At 34.2% G+C, this 22,669-nt stretch overlaps 1 pseudogene; it reads left to right on the top strand.

Annotated features, from left to right (window-relative positions):
• The first annotated feature begins 21,681 nt into the window (after nt 1–21,681).
• On the top strand, nt 21,682–21,800 carry LOC120588621 (uncharacterized; annotated as a pseudogene).
• Nucleotides 21,801–22,669: the final 869 nt, after the last annotated feature.

Raw genomic sequence — 22,669 nt, 5'->3', positions numbered from 1 at the left:
GTAGATGTTAGCTAATATACAAAAACATGTCAACGTGTATTTTTTTTATTGGTGTTTATATAGGCACCTGTTATATTATTTTATTGTATGTTTGAAAGCATTTATACTTAATGATATAATAAAAATACCATCAGGAAACCTTTCCTAATTCTACAAAGCCAATGACACTAATTTCCAACATGCTATATGACTTTAACTTCTACTTTCTGAGACCCAAACCTCTATGACTTAGTGACCAAGTGAATAGTCAAGTCAGTCACATACGTTTAGCTGACTGTACATGCACACAGACATGCACACACGTACACACATATGAACAGCCTCTTGGAATAACATAAATGCAACTAATTTCTTTTAAAGGATAAAGCTGAGCACGTTTGCCTTTTCTCTTTATCTGGTGAATTCTTCAAGGACAAGGACTGTGTACCTTTATGCTCTGCCAGCAGTCCCTGGCATATGCAAGCCCTCAATAAATAATAATTAATTCAGCTCCTTAATAAATAATTATGCAATTTACTCAATGAATAATAATTAATGATAATGAAATGACTAAAAAGAATGGCAAAACTTGAAAAAGTTATGAGATATACCTATTCAAACCTAATTAAGTGTAATTTTTGTGGAAGATGTACTTAGAACTTGAGCTCTATGAATTTGATATAGATATTTTACACCTTAGATTTTAGACCATTCTTGCTCTGTTTGTTCATATTGTCCCCAGTGTCTCAGCCATATTCGTATACATTTATATAAACCTGTATTACACATGCGTGTACACATATATGGATATACACATATTCCTATATATATATTTGTATATGCAGAAACACACATTTTTTTTCCCATTTTGGTCTATATATCACTGACCCTTGGCAAGTCCGTGAGGCATTACAATTATCTGTGTATGTATGTGCATGTGTGTCTGTGTGTGTATGTGTAGAATCTCTTGACTTTGTAACACCATTGATGCTTTGGTGGCCTATTTGTACCCCAGATCTTATATCCCCCATGTCCTCAACTATCATGGGTGTTAACTAATATTATCACTCTCAGATTACTATTTAACTAACCTCAAATTAATTTGTAATGAGGTATTGAGGTATTAGTAGTTCAATGAATTACTTTCTTATTTAATAAAGATTGCTGATGCTTTCCTCTGAAAACATTAACCGTGTGAATTCTACACATGCCTGCATTAGAAACAGGGATCCTTCTGGTGCTACTCAAATTATGGGATTTACATACTCTTGCTACTCAATTTAAGATGGCAAGTGAAAAATATATTCACCCTGTTATTTGTTTTCAGATTTCTGGTTTTCCATCAAACTGATGGAACAATGCAAAATGTTGATTTTGCATTATTTTGCTTTATATTTAGGTTGTACATAGATTTATCAAAATTTAAACTAACTTTCAGTTCATTTGGTAAAAAGAGTATCACACTAAAAATCATGTGAAATGTCATAAACCAATCTAAATCTATATGACCAGAACCATCTATGGAATTTCCAGTTTTTCTCTTTGATGTCTTATATGAGACTCATTTATTTACTCCTTTGCCTTCTATAACTGCAACTGAAATTAAATACTGTTCATCTCATTTAGGTTGCAGTACTTGCCTCTCAGAAAAATGAATAAATGTTTGCCCTTTCTGAGTTGGTTCCATAGAGCAACTGAAAAGAGTGAACACCACATTCAAAGAACCACGTAATTCAAACAAGGCTTTTACTGATGAGAACAATTTTACTAAAGTATGAAATCCTTTTAGAAAGAGGATAGTACAAGTAATAGATGTAATAAAAGAAATGAGCCCTTTAGATGACAATGGGGCGATAATAGGCATTTGATGGTATGCTTATGAGTTATTTTGTTATTTTATTCTAATGGCCAGAAAGGTCCTTTAAGAATTGTCTAGGTGGATATGTGTTATACAAGAATTATAGTGTAGATGGTTTTTCCATCTGACTTTAAAATAAACTTCAAAGTTAGAGAACTTTTGGTATTATGTTGGATTGCTGAATTATGTACTTTTGAAAAGCATTGTTTTCATATGCAAAATATCTTCCCGACATGTGTACATTTTAAAAGAATTCTCTTACTCGAAATGTAAAAACATAAAAATAAATACCCTAATTCAAACAGAGAGATTGGTTGATGAGTCTTCTAATGGAATAACTAGTCAAATCTGCCCCTTTAAAACTCACCTTTGTCTCTAATGTCTGAGCCATCATTGAAAATTAAAGACAGGATTCAAATAGGGTTATTTCTCATACTTTACCTGTTCTTTATGTGCCACGATAGTTTTTTACTCAAGTATACATCTTCCAATGAAAATGGTGAGCAAAGACAATATCAAGGCCATGTTTTCACTTCAATCATTGTTGTTTAGTGAATTACAAGGTGGTGAGCTCTCCTACAACAATTTATATTGACCCAGGCTTCATAAATCTGGTCCAGTAGACTGAGTTACTGAGCTATATGTCGTGATCATGTCTTTCTACTAACAACATTAATCACTTGCTCAAGAGGAAGTAGCTGTTCAAGAATGTTCTGTCTCACGCTCTTGTCAGAAAGGACATATTAACAGAAGGCTTTAATGTTGCTCTTTCTCCTCATAGGTTTCTAAACTTATTCCTCTATACAGGTCTTCAAGGTCTAACCAATCTTGCACTCCTGATTTGGCAATGCCAAAATGAACAATAAATATACAAATTATATGCCCATGAGAAAAATATTATATTTGTAAGCCAAAATTCTTAAAGAGGGAGATACAATTAAAGGACACTAGATGTATTTGCATATGAAAAGAATTAACCTTCCATGTCTAGATTCACTCAAAGTTGGAGATGTATTTGAGATAAAATGATTGTTACATTTGCCTTTGTGATGGACTGCTTCTAACTCATTTTTAAAATGAATAATTTTCTCCATAAGGAAATACTAAACTTAACCAGAAACCAGCCAACACATCTGTCTCTGAAATGTTCCAGGGCAAATATATTAACAATGAGTCCGGTAGGTTACGCATCTGGCCACCAACATTTTATGTGGAAAAAAGGAAGGCTATGACTAATATACAGGAAATTATGTCATTTGACACTGTATTACATTAGAGAACAAAACAAAACAAAAAAAATTAGGCTAGTATGAATGAAATAAAATAAATGAGATTGTTTTAGGTATCATACACTGCAATTACACCACTGTTTTAGTGCAAAAACCAGGAGCATAATAACATATATTTTACTAAAGAATTACTAAAAGTAAATACATTATATGCTCTTCTACAATGTGATTATTCATTTGCCCTCCTGTAACCATTATTAGGTAACTCTTATGGGAGATTTAATTTGTTTTATGGGTAAAGTAATTTGTAATCAAGTAGTGGATTATTTTTAAAAGTAAGATATGTTTTGTTTAATACTATTCTCCCTGGCACTACTGGCTAAACCACAGAACATTTCTTTCTTTCTTTCTTTCCTTTATTCTCCTATTTGTTTTAAACTTTCATAAAGTAGAAAGTGTGTAGAGGCTGCTTAGTTTTAGTTCTTAAGGCAAACATGATGGCATTTTATTGGGGAGAGAGAAGCGTTCTCAGAATTTATTTATTTTTCTTACTAGTGTAGAGTACATGTTACACTTTCAGAAAATGTTCCCATACTTGGTTCCATCATTTGTGATAATTTTAGAAAGTCACTTAAATAAGAGTTTAATTGTATACATTTTACCAGACTGACTTCTTTCACATGGCTAGCAGTTTTAATTACTGTTGATGATATTGATTCATCCATTATACTGAGTCTGGAAATAGGAAGGTCAATTGAGTTGACTTTTTAAAATATATAAAATGGTAATGATTTTCCCCTGTCCTTTGTGTAAAGGACTAAAATTTTAATCTCATTTCTGCCACTAACAACTTTATCTGTATGATAAAGATAATTTTTTATACAACAATCTTCTGATGGACATAGAACCAAATTATTGAAAGCTTTGTTCCCTGCTTATTAAGTCATCTTTAAACTATCTGTACCTGGACTACATTCTGCTTACAATAAAATTAAAATGAGTCTGTGTAATAAAGATATTTAAAGGAATGTTGAAGAATACAATTCGAAAAACTGAGAAAACTATACCACTACCAATATTATTTTGTACAAATACAATGCAATATGATAGTAAAAATCACTGTATTAATAATATTTATTTTTATAACATAAAATAATGCTTACAAGTCATAAAAACACAAAAAATGTAAAAAAGGAAAAAGTCCTTCATAATATTAGAGGTATTCATATTATTTTAGAATGTTTACTCCCACTTTTTTTCTATTTGTACATTACTTTGTATTGAGTAAAAATTTACAAATTAGAATGTCTGTGGAATCCTAATTGACACTGAAGCAAAAACACTTTCAATGATCAAGAAACTCCTTGCACATATGAAAGTAATTTAACTCACATACAATATTTTAAAAGCTACTTTAAAGAGCAGGTTTTTCACAATATCTTTCCAACTCAACTGTAAGCCTGGTTATTTCACAAAACTAAAATCAAGGTCCCTCAATATTGAAATATTGGCAGGTTTCTAGGACTATCTCAAGAGAAATTAAACAGTTAAATGGAAAGATTGAGATTGTGATAAGCGTTTTGAGATTTTCATGTAGAAGACTATTTTAAGTTTATTTTTTTTCTTTTTGCAGAGAGGAGTTAAATGACAAAAAAATTTAAAGCAATGGATGAAAATCACCAAAATATCAAAAAAATTTGAGTTGTTCCATTTTCAAAAAGCTAATCCGATTAGTATGTACAGAAAAAAACATTAAAATATTTGAACTACATTTTTCCTGGAAGCTCTTAAATATCATTCATGTGCTAAAGAGTTTTAAATCTTGACCTCCAGTGTGGTGTTTCTTTTCATTCCAGGCTCGTGTACCCAATCGCACCATGCCAATGATTTGAATGTTTGAGTCACCTTATACTCATTGTGTCCAAAACTGAATCTAGTACATTTTGCTTAAGCCAGAAAACAAAGGGAGAAAACTTTTCTCTTCAAAATCCAAATTCAATCAATAATCAAGTCCTGTCGTATTTAAACATCTTTCGACTCTATTTCACTTCTCACTACCTCATGATAACTATCTGCATTCAGACCACCATTGTCTCTCATCCAGATATTCTACAATAGCTCCTGCCTGGGCTCCAGTTCCTCTCCAACCCACAATGCAGTGAGAGAGAAATGGCAGAGGGGTAGGGGGGTGCACGGAAACTAAGTGAAACTCTTATTTAGGTTCATTCTTGAGAAAAATCTTGAAATGTTCTTGTGCCTAAACAATTAAAAGTCATTGTGTTGGCTCTTACAACCTGATTCTTGCTTTCCTCTTTAGCATCATCTCTCAAAACCTCCTGCCTTAACCTCAAACCCCAAACTAATTAAAATATAATCCTTCAATGCAACGTGCCCCTTTCCTCTTGAATCTCAGCATGTGATTTTTACCTTTGCTTAAATTTTATGTTCCTACCTTTGCCTTATCCCTTCAATATGCTTTCAAAGCACCTGCGCTTCCCTTGCCAGAGGACCTACTATACTGCACTGAGATTCCTGGCTACTTGTCAGGTGTACAGGTAGGAATTCTGTCTTCTTAGCCATTTGTACCTTTGGCCTGTTTCCTAGATTTTTCCCATATCTCCTATCTATGCACTTTGTCTCCATCCACCTGGCCCATCCACAGCTTCCTGAACTTTCCTCTACAGTCCTTCCTCTCCCTGTTACTTTCCCTTAGAATCACTCACATTTGCCAACCTTATTTCTTCCAAGTCCCTTTCCTACTTACAAAGTATAGAACTCCTCAGAGCCTTTGTAATAATTATGTGACACTTAACTGGCCTTGTATGTTGGATGACATTTTGCGTATCTTTTGCCTTGGCAGAGACTATATATTATGTATCCGTATACCCTAAACTTGTACCAGTTAATACCAGTACCAGGAAATAAGTATTTTATGTATAAATAAATATCCATTAATCTCCAGGTTTAGAAACTTCTGTGCTAGGTATACTAATCTCTGTTTCAGTGTTTCTCTTTCTGGCATGACTTCTCTTTTTCCTCTCTGAAATCCATCTGCCCTTTTACTGATTCACCTCCTTAAAGAGACAGTTCAAATATCATATTCTCTAGGAAGGCTTCTTGAACTTACCTGCCATACTCTGACTTCTCTTCCACTCTCCTTTCTTCTTGTGTTTCCATAACATTTTATTTATTTTATTTTATTATTTAAAATGTTACATTACAGATGCTAACATATCATGCTGGTTGTTTTCACATTGTTTCAAAGGTATTTATTTTGTCTCCTAAAACAATTTTTAAGCTCTAGAGATATGCTTTTCAAATAGACTTTCTGATATAATGAAAATATTCTCTATCTGTGCTTTCCAACAGAATATTCACTAGACATATGTAGCTGCTGAGTACTTGAAAAATGGCTAGCGTAACTGTGGAACTAAAATTTTACCTAATTTAAATGTAAATAGCAACATTTGGCTTGAGGCTATGAAACTGAACAATGCAGCTTTCAGTGCCAGAGATAGTATATTTTAAGTTATTACTCTTCCCTAAAGTGTCTGGTAACTAACAGGAAACAATGCTTTACTTTATTAGATACTTTACAATAAATATATAAATACAATCTTAAGTTTTAGTATCACTGATACCAGCAGAATAAATATTACTATACCCATTTTTGAAATATGGTAACAAGGAGGCTAATTGATTTATTCAAGGTCTTATGGAAGCCACGGGTAGATGAATCTGCCCTTATTAAAGTTATTCTAATCCTTATGCTATTATCCTTTCCTTTTTAATGTTATGTTGACACTTAATAAAGTCTAGCAGTACTTACCTCTTAGAGTAAGAATCTTATTTAGATCATGGAATCTTCATAATAGATCATTTATTAATTCATTTAAAAATGTTTACGAACCCCAGTAATGAGCCAAGCATGCTAGGAACTAGGAATAAAGTGGTGACAATGTGAATCTTTGTTCTGAAAGGGCTGACTGTGTATTGGGGACAGGAGGCAACACGTGACATAAGGAAGCAAATAAGAACATGGATAAATAAATAAGAAGATGGCTACAGATGGTAAAAGTGCTGTGAAGAATATAAACTGGGTGGTGAGGTAAAGTGTAACTGGGGAAGTCTCTTTCAGATAAGGTTACCAGAGGAGAGTTATCAAAGGAGTTACCGTGTGAATTGAGATCTAAAGAATAAGAATAGCCAGAAGAGAATTTGGGGCTGGGAGAGATTTGATGAGCTTGAGGAACAAAAAGGAAGCTAATGTGACTGGGGCATGGTGAGTAGGGTAGGGGGCTATCTTAGTTTGCTCAGGCTGACGTAGCAAAATACATAGACTGGGTGGCTTCAACAGAAGAAACTTATTTTCTCACAGTTTTGGAAGCTGGAGTTTGAGATCAGGGAGCCAGCATGGTCAAGTTGTGCTGAGAGCTTTCCTCCTGGCTTACAGATGGTCATCTTCTTTCTATGTCTTCACATGGCCCTTCCTTGATATGTGCCTTTTCTTAGAAGGGCACCAGTCCTATTGGGTTAGGACCCCACCCTCATGACATCTTTTAACCTTAATTACCTTGTAAGAGTCTTATCTGAAAATATGGTCGGTCACATTAGGGGTTAGGGCTTCAATATATCAACTTGCAGGGAACACGAATACAGTCTATAACAGGAATATATAATAAAATAAGGTGAGAAAGAAAAGTGGACTATATCATGCAGTGCCTGGTAAGTAATTTGGGTTTATTTAAAGGGAAAAAGGAAAAAAATATAAAAATTGAGAAATCTTAAGTATTCATCTCAGTTTTCTTTCATCTTCTAGAAAAAGTATTCATCCAGTGGACATTTATTAAACTCCTGCTTAAGAGTGATACTATGCAAACTCTAAGATTATAAGGACAGATCAATCATGGATTACCACTAAAGAGCTCACAATTGAGGAAGCACACAGGTACGAAATAAACTCATAGGAAAAAATAATCTTTTCAACAAAAGGTTTGGGAACAACTTTGACTCCTATCTTGCAACTAACATATGATTAATTGGAGATAAATCATAGCCCTCAATGTAAAAGTGAAAGCTACAAAGCTTATAGCAGTAAATGTAAGAGACTGACTTCATGACCTTGGAATAGGCAAAGATTTTTTAGACAGGACAAATATGTATAATATAATGCATTAATTGTTAATCAATTTTAATATAACATACAATATAATACATTATACATTATAATTACAATACAATACATTGTAATTATAATGCAATATCTAAAATATAACACAATAATTAAAAATCAGACTTCATCAAAATTACTACAAACTTTTGTTTATGAAAAGACTATTAAAAAATGAAAAGGCAAGTGTAGAAGTAGGAGAATATATCACAGTACATTAATCTGATAAAGGACTTGTATCCAGCATCTATAAAAAAAATCTTATGACTGAATAATAAAAAGACAATCCATAAAAAATGGGCAAACAGATATTTATAAAAGATACATGAATAGTTGATAAGCACATGAGAAAATATTAAACATCATTAGTCATCAGGGAAATGCAATTTAAAACCAGAGGGAGGTACCACTGCCTCACTAGAATTGCTACAATAAAAAAGACAAGCAGTACCGAATATTGTTGATGATGTGAAGCAAGTTAACTCTCACATTTCTAGTGGAATTGTAAAATGGTACAATCATTTAGAAAAACAGTTTAGTAGATCCTAATAAAGTAAAACATACCTACCTTATCTTCCAGCAATTCCACTCCTTTGTATTTACCCAAGATATATGAAAACATGTATCCAATAAAAAATTGTACATGCATGCCCATAATAGCTTTATTCATTACAGTCAATAACTAGAAACAATCAAATGTTCATCAACAGAAGTAGCTATCAACTTGCGTTATATTAATTTGGTGAAAAATGTTAATTAATAGAATGGATACATTCAACATTATGGATTAATCACAAAAATATTATACTAACCAGAATAAAATAGCACAAAAGAATAAATACAGTGTGGTTATATTTATAGGAAGTCAAAGTGCAAGCCAAACTAATGTTTAGTAATAAATATTTTTTTAAAATGTTCCAGGGAGGGTTGAGGGTGAGAAGTAGATATTAACTAGACAGGAAATTTTCAGGGGTAAAGGAAATCTATATCTTGATTGAGTGATGGTTACACGGGTTTGTCATTTGTCAAAATTCATCAAACTCCACCCATAAATTCTGTACATTCTACTAAATATAAAATATAGAAAATAAAAATGAAAATAAATTTATTAGTAAAATGTGATTGATAATAAGAAGGAAATGTAAAAACAGGAATAATTATACCTTGGAGTCTGACTAAAATGTAAATGGATCAGGAATAATAATTTAATTTGACTTATTTTGGAACCTATGTTGAGCCCAGACACAGAGGACTGACCTCTCTTGACAACAGTATTTTGCATCACACTCAATGGCTGGTACTTTCTCTGTTTCTTCCTACCTATTAAATCCAAACAAATGCTCCAATAAGTACCAGGGGGAGATTCTGACCTTAAGAAGAATCTTCCCATTAGGAGAACCCATTGCCTTTGTCAGGTCAAGTTTGAGCTCTGCTATAAGGGTGGGGAATCTTCTATGCTAGAGCTCATTTCTGTTGTTATTTGGTCGCAGCCTGAGAGTGTTAAGGCACAGGGCAAGCCTTGTCTGTTCAGTCTCAATATTAAGGGAAGAGTGGTTTAGCTTTAGTCTCTTTGGAAGGGTGGGGATGTCATTTTTTAATGTTTTTACTTGTTAATTTTAAATACATGCAAAAAGCCAGCAGTTGAATACTAGTTTAAGTTCATAAACAAAATGACACAAACTAAAATTAATAAGTCAAAGACAGCATCTTAAAACATGTACAGCTTTTTAAAGAATGATGCTAGAAAATAAAGATTAACTCTGCACAGACCTGGATAAATATTTGAATTCTTCAATATCCATCTATACTCCTTTTAAAGGATTTTTTACATGTACCTGTTTCCCTGACCTGCTTCCCCTTCACCTACCATCTCCTCAAATCCTCACATCTGCTGTATTTCTACTGCTATGAGCTCAGTTTATTACCTTTATGATATCATTGAATCTATACAATAACCTATGATATATGTACTATTATTATTCCTTTTTTACAGATGAAAAGACAAAGGCACAGAGAAGGTAAGCAACTTATCCAAAAGTACACAGCCTGTAAAAGAGTTGAAATTTCAACTCAGACAGTCTAATAGAGATGAGATACTTAACCATTAAGCTAAGCTAATTGTCATCTCTTCCTTGGTCCTTCCTCTTTTCTCCCTATTTCTCAACTGTCAACTTTGCACTTTTGCATACAATATCTAATTTAATCCTTGCAATGATTTTGAAAGGTAGGATTTAAATTCTTTATATGTTAAAAAAAACAACAACAACAACAACACCCCAGAACACTAAAGTTCAACGGTTCATTAACTTGCCCAAGTTTGCACAGTTATAAGGTTTTGATGACACCTGAATTTGAACTCTTACCTATTTGCCTCCTGAGCTGTGAGTCTTCTACCTAAATAACAAACTTTTGACATAGAATTTTTTCTAGGCTTATTTGTGTTTAGGTGAATTGCTAATCCTCAGACTGTGAAGTTTCAGGCATCTGAGGAAGTTATCTGGGAAGTTTGGTGTGAAGACTCCTTCAGTGACACCACATAGTGGCCACTTGTCCCCTTTTGTAAGGCTGGCACTGTGTACTGGAGCCTAAGCAATGGAGATTTGGATGCTACCTCTGCTTTGTCCTATGCACATTGCCCAGTAGTCAGTGTCTGCTTGGCCTATGATGATTGTTATCTAAACTTGACATTTTACATTTGATTGACTGACCACTTTATAACATTGCCACTGAATCTGTTTGGAAATCCTCTCAATTTGCTTCTTCCTGACATCTGACCTGGACAATTTAAACAAGGTGGCTCATCAACTACAAAGTGACTAACTTCAGAAAGTGCTATAGAGAGGGTTTTTTTAATATATCTTTGGAATCTATTTCAGTATTTAATTTACCTAATTATGTTTTACTTAGCTGATTTTTAAATAGTTTGCATTCTTTGGGCAAATATACATGAAGAGAACCCAGGAGTTGGAAGTCAAGAGAGAATCAGGCACAATGAATGCAATTGGAACAATAGGAATCACGCATATTGTATACATGTTTTTCAAAATCTTTGAGACCTTCTTACTTTTCTTGTAGTCAATATAATGTTAAATTTCCCTAAGCCTTCATTTTCTTATCTTTAAAATGAAAACGTTAAATCTGATTTTTAAGACCTTTTCCTACGAAGCATTTTCTTTACTATGCTGTAACATGCTGTGCTCATATATTTTTGAGTTTTTAAAATATGTAGAAGTATAAACAGTATGGATTAATAATTTCATTTATTCATCTGTTTTTTCATTCCATAAATATTTACTGAGAACTTGCTAAGTGCCAGGCATTGTATTGACTTGGGTGCAACAGAGATAAACCAGACACAGCCCCTGCCCTCAAAAAGATTGGTGCATAGAATTGAATAAAGCTATGCAGATGGCTGATAAAATTTTCACAAGTGACAAACTTCCCAGAGTTGACAGATCTCAAATACTTTTCCTTTCATCGAAAAAAGTACAGAAGTTCCTTTTACTTCATTAGCCAACAGGCACAAGTCATTCTAGCAGTGCTCTTAACTTCCGTGTAATTTCCTCAGAACCAAGAAGGATTCTCTCTCTCTCTCTTTTTTTTTTTTTTTTGGTACATAAATGAATAATACAGGAGACAATCGATAGACAGTTTATACTTCCTGCTGTCCTTCCAAAGCTTTATAGCCCAAAATAAAGGTGCTGCGGAGGTGGAGAACCCAATTTCCATTCTAAGTTTCACACAGTGGTTTCAGTTAGTTAAATTTTCTGTTCCTAAGATACAGTTGCTTATGGAGGCAAGTAGCACCCACATTTTTTGGAAACAATGATTTTGGTCTCAAGGCACTGTTTCCCCCAATACCTGCCAAGACATTGGTCAAAGGATTCTGCTCAGTTGCTTCAGGGATGTCATAAAGCCAATTTCATCTCTTCTCCCAAGCATCAACTTCTTATTACCTGGGTTTTGACTCCTCTATGCAACACAACAAACATCTTGGGGTGGGGTGGAGAGTGGGAACAACATGTTTGTCGTTCTTTTTATCCTCACTAATGCATTGGAACTAGGCCATCTGGCTGCCTTTTGGGTAAATCCATTTTATAACAAGATTTTTTTGTGTGTGTGATTCAGTAATTAAACCCCTTTGGATAGAGTTCAAGATGGACCTGCCTTATGCCGAATTTTGCTTTATAGCAAACTGTTAGTCACAAGTGCCAGTGAATTTATAAATCAGGATAAGGAATCTTTTATAGATTTCAGAAAACTGGTCATCTCCCTGAGTTTCTTTTGTCCTTAGGTTCAGTTCACTCTTCAGAGGTGACCAAAGTGAGAACGTGCTTAAATTGTTGCCCCCAACAGTGTTATTAAGATTGTTATCTGCCATCTTTATCTTAATTCTAACACCTTGAACTGAAATGTTAAAATCAAGACAGAGGAGTCTTAATGTTGTTACTAAAGTATAGAGACCATAATAGACTTATTTATTCACTCATTCATTCAATAAACATATGCTAGATACTAGGCTGGAATCAGAAATAACTAGAGACAATTGTGAACTCAGCTTCATTATAACACAATTCATTAGAGATCCAATGTTTCTTTCTTGTCATTGTTATATGAGGGCTTCAACCATCAAAATGTGATTTGCCATAATATCACCTTTGGAATATTTCCTGAGAATAATTTACTTCTTTTGAGCAAATTACTGTGCCATTCTTTTAAACTCAAAACTTATAAGTCAGTAAAAAAATGTGGTAAAAAGTCAACTTACCGGTCATCTTTTTCTTGATATCTTATGGGTAAATTTTCAGTTTCTTGGCTAGTTGTGCTCCCAATTTCTTTGGCCATGAGTCATGGAAAGTTAATATTCAGATTGAGAATTTTCTTCTGGTCACAGATTCATATGTAAATCCTTTTGTAAAACATCATCAATTTGGACGCTTGCTCTTTGCTTTTCTTTTTGTTCTTTTTATCTACTTTCTGATTGGTGAGATGAGCCATCTCTCAACACATCTATGTGTTTTCTTAGCTATGGTCTAGTTACAATATCATTCGTATCGGTAGCCCTGAGAGATTGTTTTACTAGAAAAGCAACCCCCACTCCCATGACAATTAACTGGGTAACAATTCACTTTCATATCAAGCTAAATTACTTGAATCTTTTAACTAGATAATGAGCTTGGAACCTCTTGTAAGGCATAAGAATAATTTGCCTTGGGAGAAATAGGCTATTTGAGTCCTAGCATTTTCTCTGCCTAGACATAAATTTGTTTTCCTTTTTGAGGCCCTATAAATGGTTCCTATGATCTAGCCTCCTTGAGGAGAGACAGACTGTTTCTGAATTCCTGGAAATTCATCAGATGATAGTAGACTTCAGAAAACAAGTGGTGACATTGACCTCCTTGTGGCTTCTGTGTGGACTGACATAAACCACAAACCCCATGAAGGGACTGATGTTTGTAATTAGAGAAGAATCTGATATGGCTTAGGTCTTGACTCTGCAAAGACTAACAGGGTAACTCAATAGGTTTAGGGACATAAGACCCATTGTTGAAATTACATTTGGAGCCACATTTGGGAAAGGTTTTCATTTTGCTTATACTGAGGTTCTTAAAAGCTGCTTATACAAACAATTGTAATTCACTTTGAAACTTCCTGGAAACCAACTTCATCATGAGATTTTTGAGACATTTTTAGTTCTTTTTGGGTCTCATACTCTAAGAGGAAATTATCTAAGTGGAAGCCAAGACATGCTACCATCTAGGCATGTTTATAAAGAGGCAAATTACCACAGGTACTAAAACCTCAAGAGCTCACTGAGTTTAGATAAAATTAAAAATAGTTCATTGCAATATTGTGAAATGTATTTTAGTCACACATTCTTTTGAGCACCATGGCATGATTATTTCAAAGGATTATTAAACTAATCTTGTGTTGACAGGATTTTTTTGCGGTAGAGATTTTTTTGGCTTGTGGATTTTGTTCTTTTTGGCTACAGTGGAATGCTCTTAGTATATATATGGATATTGGAAGGGACTAAAAGGCATATTGGCGAGTTGTACAACATGCTAACTGGAAGCCCTTCTTATTAGTGGGGGATAAACTCCAAGTTTCCCCTGCTGAGAATAAAATCCTGAAGACATGCGCTTCCTCTGGTCTGTGTAAGACAGCTCTTGCAGACTAAGGAGTCTAGTGTTAATGACTTAGGTTTGCACTGATAACTCTGAGTGAACAGATGTAAGAGGCACAGTGAATATTTAGAACTACAAACAGAAAATGTACATTAATTATCTGTTTTTCTAAGAGGCAAACCTGTGATTAAGTACCACAAGGGGAATGACAGATAAGTTTCAGGTAAAAGACCAAAGGAGACTTTTTTCTCTAGGAGAGTTGGCAGAAATTATGCCTTTGGTGGTAAAGTCCCTCTTGCATGAAGAGGCCAGAAATCCTTGAGGGTAAGATTTTTAGATTTTATATTTTTTCTTGGGTACATCTTATGCATCTTAATTTTATTAGAATTAAACTATATATAGACATTATAAATAAAACACAAATGTTCACCCCTGACTCCCAATCCCCATCCCTGGGTTCCACTTTCCAACATGAAACCTTTCATCTGTTCTAGTATTCCTCTTCATTTGTCTTGATAGTACAATAATGTTGTTATTTCTTAATTTAAATTTTTACAGAGTATTGTTCAATTTCTTACTTTAGACAGTATTTACATCCACTTTCCTATTCAAACACCTAACTACAGATATACGTGTTTCCTTCCTCTATCATTTTGACATAGCTGTTTTACCACTTTGGGGTAAGTTAATATTCAGTATATATGTTACTGTTATTACATAGATATATGTAATATGTAGAGGTAATAATTGTCTTTATTTATTGACTTATAAATGACTAATTAATTCATAAAATTATAAAAGAACTTACCAAACACAATAAATAAGCTATCAGTTAAATTATTTTTTCTTTAAGTTTGCTATATTTCTCCAGGAGTTTTCAACTTTTTTGTCCTGATCTTGATTGTCAGTCACTACATCTTCTGGGATTTCTTCACAGCCATCTTGTCCTCTTCTGTTTTGAATCCCACATTGCTGGCCTTCCATATTTTCTGCGTTAATGATTCACTCTCTAATTCTGTTGGAGTGCATCCTCCAGTTGCCTTCTGAGAAAGATTGCATGAGCAATTGATGTTTTGAAGTATTACATGTCTGAAAACATCTCTATTCCATTTTCTCTATCATTGCTACTTTGGCTGATTGTTAGATTCTGTCCTGGTGCTTCTGTTGAGAAGTGCGATGCTGTTCTGATTACTAATCCTTGACATATGACTTGTTTTTGTCTCTCTGGAAGCTTTTGTGATCTTTCTTTTAATTCTATTTTACCCCCATTCCTGGTGTTCTTGCTGATACCTTTAAATCTGAAATCACAAATCCATATTCTTAAGTTCTAGAAAATATGAAACTCACTCATATTCTGTCTTTAATAATTTCCTTTCTGACTTGTTAAAAATTATCTTTTTAGAATACCTGTAAGTTGGATGTTCATCTCCTGGATTGAATTATTTTTCTGATTTTCTCCTTATGTTTTGTCTTTTAGGTTTACTTTATGAGTCAATTACTCAACTTTATTTTACAATATTTCTGTTAGTTATTTGTATTTCTTATCTCATATTTTTAAATTCCAAAAGCACTTCCTTATTATCTGAACATTTTCTATTTATGTTATCCTGTTCTTATTGCATGGTTGCAAACTCTTATTATTTCTGTGAGAATATTAATTATAGAGTGTTCTTTTCATCCTATTTTATTTTTTGGCCTCTATCTTTTATGTTAGAGTTTTTTTCTCCTCAAATGTCAGCTTTCTCTTTATGTTGAAAAGATGTACACCTATCTGGAAGTATGAAAGATTAGATATTCTAAATGTTCCTCTTAATTAAACAAAATTCTGGGTAAGATTTATATAAAATTTTAATTAAATGCATTTTGAGCCTGCATAAAAGAGAATGTGCAGAAACCAAAAACACAATGAAGAAGGAACCCTTGAAGGTAAGACAGATCCAAGCCTGCCTTTATCCTGAGGGATTCTAAAGAGAGAGAAAGAGACCGAATCAAATAGCAAGATTTAATGAAAGGATGGAGTAGTAATTTCAGCATTACTACTCTTTGGATACACTTTTAAAAATATTTTATGTCATTTCTCTTAGCCTTAAATTTGACTTCATAACATAAAAGTTTTTCCCCCAAACTTATGACAATATGTAAGGCTATGAGAAACAAATGGATAAAGTGAAGATTATGGAAGAGGGGCAAATATCAGTGGAATTCTTGGTGCATAAAGTTTTAGAGACTTTTAGTCTATTGGAAACAAGGGAAAACTTTCTACCACTTATCAACAGAAATTGAGTGAACTAAGAAATATATATATATATTTTAAGATTTCAATATTTTAATACTTAAAAAAAAATTTTTTATTATGGCGACGTTGGTTAATGAAATCCAGTAAGTTTCAGTTGTACAATTTAGCAGTAAGGCATATATATTGTGTGTTCACCTCCCATAGTTAGATTTCTTTCTGTCATCACATATTTAATCCTTTTTACCCCATCTAGCTCCCCCTTTACCCTCCCCCCTACCCTTTGGTAACCACTAGTCTATTGTCCATGTCCGTGAGTCTCTGTTTGTTTGTCCTGTTTGTTTGTTGCTTTTAGGTTTATATCCCGCATATAAGTGATATTATGTGGTTTTCGACTTTTCCTGTCTGGCTTATTTCGCTTAGCATGATTATCTCATGATCCATCCACTTTGTCACGAATGGCACTATTTCATCTCTTCTTATGGCTTAGTAATATTTCATTATATATATATATGTATTTATATATATATATAAATATATATGTACCACAGCTAATTTATACAATCATCTGTCGTAGGACACTTCGATTGCTTCTGTGTCTAAATATCGGATATGGGTTTTCAAGTCTTTGGGGAAAATACCCAGTAGAGGGATTGCTGGACCATATGGTAGATCAATTCTTAGTTTTTTGAGGAACCTCCATACTGTTTTCCATAGTGGCTGTACCAATTTGCAGTTCCACCATCAGTGTATGAGGGTTACTTTTTCTCTGCATCCTCTCCAACATTTGTTATTACTTGTCCTGTTGATTACAGCTATTCTAACAGGTGTGGGAAGGTATCTCATTGTGGTTTTGATTTGCATTTTCCTAATAGCTAGCAATGTTGAGTATCTTTTCATATGTTTGCTGGCCATTTGTATGTTTTCTTGAGAGAAATGTCTGTTCAGATCTCCCGCCCATTTTTTAATTGGATTGTTTGTTTTTGTTGTTGTTGTTATTGAGTTGTATGAGTTCTTTGTATATTTTGGATATTAGGCCCTTATCGGAGGCTTTGCTTGCAAATATCTTTTCCCATTCGGATGGTTGTCTCTTTACCTTATCGACGGTTTCTTTTGCTATGCACAAGCTTTTTAGTTTGATGTAGTCCCATTTATTTAAAGAAACATTTATTTTACTTTCCTTCCACCCAAAACTTTTCTTAAAGGTAAACTGAGTTAGGTTTTTCATAATTGATACCTTCTCTCATTTTCCAACTTGTGATGTTTCAATGTGGATTTTTTGTTGTAAGGTAATAATCATGAGACAATTCTTTATTCAATATTAAATTAAAGCTCCTCTCTGATGTTTGTTCAGACCTCTTTTAGTAACCGACCATTTCGTACTTTCCAATTGGGATGACATGGCAAAAGCGAGAACCTTTTCTTTTCTCTATTTTAAATCATGATTCCCTATTTAATTTGCCTCTTAATGCTTTTCTTTTTAAAAAATATTAAAATATTTTATTTCTAAAAAAAATTTATTTCACAAATGGGCCAAGAAAAAGAGAAATGATTCATCCTTTAATGTAAAAGAATAGTGATATTCTAATACTGAGAGTTGTTACAACAGTGTCTACCTTAAAAGTATTTCAGAAATACAAGTGCTAGAAGAGAGAAAAACATATGCCTCAACAAGCAGGTGACTGTACAAGAAAAAGAGCTCTATAATGGCTGGTCTGTATTTATGGAAGCTTGAAATACTTCACAAGCACAGCCTTAATATAGCCATAACAGACAGCAGGGTGTGACTTAATGATCAAAAAATAAAGAAGAAAAAAATGCAGCTACAGGTGTTACATGATAAATCGTGAAATGGAAGCCATGAACCATGGAACAGAACTTAGCCAAGTAACTTTAACACTTCTGCAGGATTTTAAAATCTCTGATTGAACAAAATCTTTTTATGAAAAGAAATGTTATTTTTTTGAAAAGTGTTTTATTCATATGGATTGTATCTATTATGATAAAAATGATTTCTAATTGGATGATAATTATTCATTCAGTTACTTACTTACCTTAATTGAATGCCTATTCTGTGCCGTGCGTCGTGCTAGGCATAATGGATGCAAAGGTGTCCCAAAGTTCATAGTCTAGTAGTAGAGATGAAGAGCAACTTAACAAATTACACTATGGATAATGAGTTCTGTGATGAAAGGAAGCAAAGGATGCTGTGTAAGGAAAGCCACCTAACGCAGCCTGTAAGACTCTCAGAAGGAGCTGATATTGCCAAGTGAGACTAACTTGGAAGAAAAGTAGTTGGGAGGGTCCTTATAGGGAGAGGAAGAAGCATGTGCAAAAGTATGAGAGACTTGGCTCAAATCAGTTATTTTGAATTGAATATACTGGTATCTAAGGTGCAAGGACTAGGGAGGAAAACTTAGATAATATTATGAAGAGTCTTGCTTGACAAAGTCACTGTGAAGCCATTGTAGGATTTAGAAAGATCAAACTGGTGGTAGTGTGGTAAATAGATTAGAGGGAATTACAAGTAAAGGCAAGGAGACTAGACAAAAGGGAGACCAGACAAAGTGAGAAATAATAGTCCTAAACCAAGGTAATCACAGTTGATGTAAGCAGATGTCAAAATTTTAGGAAATATTTTAAAAAATAGAATCAACTGAAATTGATGACAATTTTGTATGAGATACAGGAGTAAGAGAAGGTGATGGATCAAAGATGATGTTCAGGTCTCTGATTTGAACAATTCTAACAGGTACTGCCATTCACCTGGATAGGGTACTCTGGGAAGAGAAGCAGATCTGAAGGGCAACTGATGGGTTTAGTTTGAGACGGGTTCTGTTTACAGCGTCTTTTTAGGCATTTAAGTGGAGATTCCCATATGTGGTTGTGCATAAAAGCCTAAAAGTCAGGAAGATCTGGGTTTAGAGAAGTACAATTGAGAATTATTGCATAGTGATGCTATTAGTATGAATATATTATCCAGGAGAAAGTTTAAGGGATGAACTTAAAGAAATATAGATTCTTATGGAGCAAATAGAGAAAGAGGAGATTATAAAAGAAACCGAGAAGAAATAGCTAGTGAAGTCAGAGCTTTACCATGTGAGAGCGGTGTCCCAGAGTCAAAGAAATTCAGAGAAAGAGCCTGGGTCACAGAGGTAATTGCTGCAGTGCAGTCAAGCAAGTTAAAGATTGAAAAGTGAAAAGAATGATGTTATAAATTATCCAATATAGATAAATTTTAAAATGAAAGAAATTGTGATGTTTAATTTTATGTGTCAACTTGAGTGGGCCATGGGATTCCCAGATATTTGCTAAACAGTATTTCTGGGGGTGTCTGTGAGGGTGTTTCTAGATTAAATTAGCATTTGAATTAGTAGACTGAGTAAAGCAGATTGCCTTTTCCAGTGGGGGAAGGCATCATCCAATCAGTTGAGGATTTGAATAGAACAAAAAGACAGAGGAAGGGAGAATTTACTCTTTTTCTGCCTGACTGCTGAACTGGAACATTGGTTTCTCCAGCTCTTATACTGGAATTTACATCTTTGGCACTTCTAGTTCTTAAGCCTTCAGACTTGGACTGGGACTAAAGCCCCAGCTCCTGGGTCTCCAGCTTGCAGATGGCCAGTTTTCTCAGGCTCTATAATCACGTAAGCTAAATCCTTAAAATAAATCTCTTTCTATATCTATATCATTTCTCTCTCTATCACTTTCTCTCTCTCTCTCTCTCTCTTTCTCTCCACATTCTGTTGGTTCTGTTTTTCTGGAGAACCCTGACTAATACAGGGATTGCTATTAAAAATTAATATAGGACAACAAGTAAAATGCAGAAGTTTTCCGGGCAAGCCAGGATGTATGATCATCCTACATTTGGAAGAATTATTTCAATGAAGTGGTAGGAGTGGTGGCTGTAGATGGCAAGAGTTAAGGAGAGAAGCAAATGGTAAGAAATTCAACTGTCCTGTGTATAGACTATTTTTTTTGAACTAGCTTATATTTAAAGGGGAAATCTCAGTAGTAGTTAAAAGTAAAGAGGAGGTTAAAGGAAAATGTTTTGTTTGGCAGACGCTTGAGCACTCTTACATGCAAAAGAGAAAATTTCAAGGGAGAAGGAGAAATCAGAGAATTTTCCACCAAAAATAGTAAATGATTGAAAGACTTCTGTATGGGTGTTGCAGGGTGGAGGGATGGAAGGATTAACTTCAGAAAAAAAAGGATAGAACATCTTTTCTAGAGAGGAAGAAGAAAAAATAAATAGAAAGCAAATGTGTGTGTGGATGAGTGTGAAGTTGGACAAGTTTTCACCTGATTGTCTGTTTTCTCTGCAAAATATGAGAGGAGGACTTGTGCTAAGAGTTAAGGATGAGATTACAGAATAGGGAACCTATGGAAGGAAGGTAAGGTCAGAACGGTTATTCTGAGTAGTGAGAAACAAGCTGATTAGGAACACATACAGGATTTTCTGGCGATATTCAGGGCCAACTGGACACCATTATCTTACAGTGACACAGATCTACTCAGTTTTATGTTTTATTCCTCTTTCATCCATTTTAAGTGGTGGGGATTGTGGCTTTGGCACAATGTATTGAGGTACAAAAGAACAATTCAATTTCTGGATATTGTCCACATGGGAAATGGGGACAGGAGGAGGCTGGTTGATGGGTGAGAAAGAGATAGTCAATAAATTTCAAGTTTTATTAAGGTTAGGAAACAAAAATGTTAATAGTACAAACAAGATAGCTAGAAAGATAGGAAACTCTGTTCAGAGAGTGGATATAGAACTTCAAGATTTCAGAAGTATGTTAGGTCTGGGTGATGATAAAATCCCAGTCGTGACAATGGGTGTGTATTTGTAATGGAGAGGTGGTGTCTGGAGTTATTGTTGGCTAATTCAGCCACATGGATATGAAAATCACTGAGAATTATGATAAAACTTAGAGCAGAGAGGAAAATCTTAAACCAAATACCAAATTAGATGGCTGACATGGACAAAATGTGAGTGACGATGTGGGTGATATAGCCAGACGTATTTTTATAAGAATTTTGAGAAGCAAAGTTTTGGTGTGGCCAGGTAAATTAAAACTGCAGTCTATGGCCATGCCACCCTGAACAAGGCTGATCCCATCTGATCTCGGAAGCTAAGCAAGTTCGGGCCTGGTTAGTACTTAGATGGGACATCGCCTAGGATGACCAGGTGCTGTAGGTGTAAAAACATAAAAAATAAGAGATTGTAAGCTGACAAGGTCCTTGCAATCTGTGATGCCAACTAAGCGTTGCCTAGCCTAATAATAATAATAATAATAATAAAATAAAAAATAAAACTGCAAATGCTGCCTTTCAGCTTAATTCTCAAGAGGGCTCTAAGGGGCGTGGTATCATCAAATTCAGGTTTTAACAAGGACATTGAAATATAGGAAACATTCTGTGAAAAAGAGAGTGGAAAGTTTCACAAAATAAGAGAGAAAGAGAACTGGTCAAGAGAAAAGTAGAAAAGACCAACTGGACATCACAGGATGGAAGAAAAAATACAACTGAGAGATCTGTCTGTATTTGGGGAGGTTAGCAAGGATGATGAGTGGCTCATCTTTCTAAACCTCTACTATGTTCTATTCTTCCTAGCACTTACTAGCATCTGACATATATGTGTAGAATGTGGGATGTAAGCTCTAAGAGAGCAGAAACTTGTAATATTTTGTTTAATTCTGTATTGAACACACACCTGGCATGTAATATGTGTGCCACAAATATTTGTTGAAAGAAGAAAGGAATGAGTCCTGGGAGATGGGACAATATAGAACAATGGTTGAGAACATGACCCCTCAAATCAGAAAGTTCTGAGTCAGGATCCTGACTGGAGAATCTTCGGCAAGTGATTTAATTTTTTTAAGTTTCAATTTCCTCATCTATAACTTATAGATTTTATTAGTAACTATCCTTCGTAGTTTCTGGAAGCACCTGGAACCTAGTTGGCACTCAATAAATGGCAACCATTGCTGCTACTATTTCTTTTAACTGTTTTATTCTCAAGAGGAAATGTGGTATGACAATAATCCAAAGCCAGGTCTCTAAGATTTC

Source organism: Pteropus medius, unplaced genomic scaffold, assembly GCF_902729225.1.
Source record: "Pteropus medius unplaced genomic scaffold, Ma_sr-lr_union100, whole genome shotgun sequence".
NCBI lineage: Eukaryota > Metazoa > Chordata > Mammalia > Chiroptera > Pteropodidae > Pteropus > Pteropus medius.
The sequence above is the reverse complement of the archived record's forward strand: the minus strand, read 5'-3'. Positions and strand labels throughout refer to the sequence as shown.